We start from the raw sequence: 5,081 nt of genomic DNA, 5'->3' as shown, positions 1-5,081 counted from the left end.
GGGCACGTCGATGGTTTCCCGTCGATTGGTGCCCTGCAAAATACTAACGATCTGTGATGCTGCCGTGATGACCGCATCCCAGATTTCCCTATTTTCGCACATCCTACGCACTATATTATCTGGCGTGGTGTCCATCCCACTTATTGCCAGCATTTCGTACCGTACCCGCTCGAAGCGCGGACATGTGAAGAACACATGCTCTGCGCTTTCTTCCGCACCCGTACAAGCGGGGCACATAGGGGACTCGGCGTACCCGAACCTATGCAGGTACTGCCTAAAGCAGCCATGGCCTGACAGGATCTGTGTCAGATGGAAGGTTACTTCCCCATGGCGCCTATTAATCCAGCCTGCTAACTCTGGAATGAGTCGGTGTGTCCATCTACCTTTTGTAGTGTTGGACCACTCCCGCTGCCACCTGGCCATTGAGGATGACCGTATGGTGTTGCGAATACCCCTCGTGTCGCGTTGGTCGAAGCATTCTACATCCTCTCTGACGATGATGCTGATGGGCATCATGCCAGCCAGGACGCAAACCGCCTCGTACGACACTGTTCGGTATGCACACGCGACCCTTAGGCACATTAGCCTGTACGTACTCTCGAGTTTGCCGCGATGGCACGAGGTACTCAATACCTTGGACCACACTGGTCCTCCATACCTGAGTATGGACGTGGTCACGCTAGCAAGGACTTTGCTCCTGCTGCTACGAACCGCTGAGCTGTTTGCCATCATGCGAGACAGCGCTGCCACAGCCATGGAAGCTTTCTTGCAGGTGTAATCGACGTGGCTCCCGAACGTGAGCTTGTCGTCGATCATAACCCCCAGAAGCTTCAACGAGCGTTTTGAGGCGATAGTGCATGTACCGGCACTAATCGATGCCTCCTGCTCAGACTTTCTGTTATTAACAACAATAACTTCAGTCTTATGGTGCGCTAGCTCCAGTTTCCTGGAGTGCATCCAGTCTTCCACTACGCGTATTGATAGCGCGGCCTTTAACTCTACCTCTCTAATAGACTCGCCATAGACCTCAAGAGTTATGTCATCGGCGAAGCCCACGATCACCACCCCTGGAGGGAGTGTTAGTTTTAACACGCCGTCATACATAGCGTTCCACAGTACCGGACCCAGGATGGAACCTTGCGGTACACCTGCGGTAACCGGAACGCTTTTCTGACCCTCGTTTGTGTTATACACTAGCACTCGATTCTGGAAGTAGTTGCCTAGAATTTCGTACAGCGACGTCGGCACTCTGAGACTCTGTAGCGCTAAGGCTATGGAGTCCCAGCTGGCACTGTTAAACGCGTTCTTCACGTCAAGCGTGACGATCGCGCAGTAACGAATGCCCCTCCTCTTGCGTTGGATTGCAACCTCAGCCGTTCTGGTGACGGAGAGAATTGCATCCACCGTGGACCTACCTTTTCGAAAACCGAACTGGTTGCTTGATAGACCGTTTTCACTTTCTGTATATTTCACCAGTCTATTGAGGATTACCCTCTCAAGCACCTTGCCCGCCGTGTCCAGCAGGCAGATTGGTCTGTATGCCGATGGGTCACCTGGTGGTTTCCCAACCTTCGGCAACAGCACCAGCCTCTGGCGCTTCCACACGTCCGGGAAGAGGCAGTCGTCAAGGCATTTCTGCATGACCGCCCTGAACAACCCGGGGGCTTCTTTGATGGCCGTCTTGATGGCCAAGTTCGGGATTCCGTCTGGTCCCGGAGCCTTGCCTACCTTCAGGGAGTTTGCGATCTCGATCAATTCATCTTCCGTCACCCTTACCGCATCGTCAGCCTCTGCACGGCTGCCGTCACTCACGGTAGGTGGTGACTCGTCAGCCGGAGGCCAGGGACTTGGTTCGTGGCTTGGGAAGAGGCCCTGAATGATCGTTTCTAGCATCGCTGGTGATTGTTCGGCCGGGGCTAGCGCACCTCTAGTCTTGGTCATAACGATCCTGTAGGCGTCACCCCACGGGTTCGAATTGGCACTGGCGCAGAGTCGTTCGAAACAGGCTCGTTTGCTGGCTCTGATTGCGCTCTTAAGCGTTGCCTTAGCGGATCTGAATGCGACACCGCGTTCCGCTCTTTGCTCGTCGGAACGTGCGCGCTGCATCCTCCGTCTTGCACGGAGGCATGCATTGCGCAGGCCTGCTATCGTATCGCTCCACCAGTATGTCGGTGGCCTACCCTCTCTAGGCGGACGAGACCTAGGCATCGTGGCGTCGCACGCCCATGACAGCATCGAATTTAGATGGTCCACATCCGGGAGCAGTTCACCCCCTTCGTGCTTCCATCTAATTGCCTGCCCAAAAACATCTGCATCGAAATGCAGTGTTTTCCAGCCGTAGAAGGATGGAATATTGGCCCTACTCGTTGCTTGCTTCCGCACGCCTACCTCATAGCGGATCGATTGGTGATCGCTATTCGTGTAGCTGTCGTCTACCCTCCAGTTCGTGATCAGTCCCGGGCTGCAGAACGTCACATCGATAATCGATTCGGCACCGTTTCTACTGTAGGTGCACTTTGTACCAACGTTAGCCAAGTCTAAGTTGAGCTTTGCCAAAGCTTCCAACAAGACCTGGCCCCTCTGGTTTGTACAGCGACTCCCCCACTCGACAGCCCAAGCGTTGAAGTCACCCGCAACCACCAACGGCCGTAGGCCCGTCAGTTCCACGGTTGCTTGATCGACCATCTGCGCGAACGTTTCGGTAGACCAACTTGGCGGAGCATAGCAACTGCAGTAGAATACTCCATCCACTTTGGCAATAACGTACCCTTCTCTGGAGGTCGACACAATCTCCTGAACCGGGGACCTGCCTGTCGTGCAAATGGCCGTCTTCCCAGACTTGTCCGATACCCAGTTACCGTTTCCGGTTGGGATACGGTATGGGTCCGAGACGATGGCCACGTCCGACAACGACTCAGCAGCCGCTTGGTGTAGCAGCTGCTGCGCCGCATAGCAGTGATTCAGGTTTAACTGTATCACCCTCAGGCCTGCGGCTTAGTAGCCGGCCGTGCAGCCGGACACTTGGGGCCTCCCATGGCGTGTTTGGCGTCCCGTTTGCCGGTACATACCAGACACTTGGGAGGTGCACCGCAGTCCCGTGCCTTGTGGCCTGCGCCACCGCAGCGGCGGCATAAATTGGACCTGTCGGGCCCTTTGCACGACCAGGATTTATGCCCCCGCTCAAAGCACCTGAAGCAAACGTCGGGCTGTTGGAAGGTGCCCAGAGGGCAAACCGACCAACCCACCTTCAACGTGGCCTTCTTCAGGGCCTTGTTACCCTCCGTTAGTGGAAGCTTTATGGTGGCAACCTGGGTGCCGGCCGGGCCCCTGCGGAGACGAATTGCCTCTGCGGTTACTACCACTCCACACTCACGTTCGAAGGCTTGTGCTATGTCACACCCTTCGGTGATCTCGTCCAGGTTTTTAAGCTGGAGAGTCACTTCAGGAGTGAGGGCTCGGATTTTAACCTCCTCGCCTAGCACTTCCTGGGCCGTCTTTTTATAGGCACAGCCCTTGCCCTTCGCCTCTTTGCGGAGTTCAAGGATCATCTCGCCGGTGCGTGACCGACGAATTGTCCTGACGTCCGTGCCGAGGTCTTTGAGCTTGGGATCGCCTCTCATGGCCTTCAAGACTTCGGCGTACTTAGACGCATCGGTCTTGAAAATGAGGGCGTCACCCTTGCTCCGCCTACTCGCCCCTTGCGGCTTCTTATTGCGGTCGCCGCGCTTCGCGCGTCGTTCCCGCTTCTGCCGCTTCTTATTCACCACGGTGGTCCAATCCGTGGCTACGCCGTTTGCCGGTTCGCCGTTTGCTGGTTCTTTGCTCGGCTGGACCGACGAGCCAGCTTCATGGCTGTCACCGAACAACCGCCTTCGCTGCGTCCTGGGGGCCGTTTCCCCCGGAGAGCCCCTCGCACGTTTGCCAGTCGGTTCGGTTGAACAGACTTCGGTAAACGATGCTGCAGCTGTTTGTGTGTATTTAGACACAGCTGCAGCACTCCCTTTTTTAGGCTGGTTGAGCCTCGCCTCTAGCGCAAGTGCCTTGCTTTCAGCATCGTTAGCCCGTTTAAGGGCTTGCGAAAGCTCGGACTTCGCGCTGCATACGTTCATACGTAGCAACAGAAGACATTGTTTCAGGTCTTTTGAAATGTTGCTACGTTCGTCCGTGAACTTGAGTATTTCATCAAGTTGTACGGACACCGCCTCCACGCTTGGGAACTTATTCATGTGGCTTTCTACCGCAGAGAGTAGCATAGCCCCAGATATCTGTTCCCGCTCCTTGGCGGTTTTAGGTGTTTCCACCTTGCCACCAGTCTTCGCCGTTCCGGTTGGTGCTGGCTTAGGCGTGCCCGCCTTTGCCCCAACTCGGAACTCCCCTGTCGGTGTCGCAAAAGGTGTACCAACCTGTGCGCCGCCTTTACCGGCATCGGCCAGTCTCGGTGGAGACCGGGCGATGCCCCGCCTGGCAAACGGGTTTAATAACTCGTCCGCCCCATCCACTACCTTCGCCTCTTCGTCGATTTTAATGGTAAACATTTTGGTTAAAAGGGTCCCCCTTCCAGCCGCTATCCTTGGTCATGGTGGAGTGGTCGCCTATATGGTCCCATGGTGGCCTATGCCGGAGCAGTGAGGTCATGGCTAGTGAAGGTCGCCATAGCCCCTCATGAGCAACTATGACGCCTCCCGACCGGCGTAAGTCAGGAAGGGGCATCTGATCCCACTCCTGCCTGATTCCCATCAGGCAATGACCGCGGAACGTACTGGAAGGCCTGCCAGGTTTTACGGGACGGAGACCCCTGCAGCCGTATGCCACCTCGCCGTTTCAAGCCGTTGTCACACGACTTTACTAAGGGAGCTCGGTGCAGGTGCCAGCCCTACGTCGTGGTATAAAATCGTATTCCCTCTCAAAAACCTAAAAACACAGCGACCAGTACACCATAATTGGGACCTTACTGGTATCAGCCCCAATAGGCAGGTTAGCGCATTTGGATGATGGGAGCGGCACTACGCGCTCCGTCGAAGCTGCTTACGGGTGGCCGTGGCTTTTACGGGGAATCGACTGCCCAATGCCCGAAACCCCAC

Source organism: Wyeomyia smithii, chromosome 1 (assembly GCF_029784165.1).
Source record: "Wyeomyia smithii strain HCP4-BCI-WySm-NY-G18 chromosome 1, ASM2978416v1, whole genome shotgun sequence".
Classification (NCBI taxonomy): domain Eukaryota; kingdom Metazoa; phylum Arthropoda; class Insecta; order Diptera; family Culicidae; genus Wyeomyia; species Wyeomyia smithii.
The sequence above is the reverse complement of the archived record's forward strand: the minus strand, read 5'-3'. Positions refer to the sequence as shown.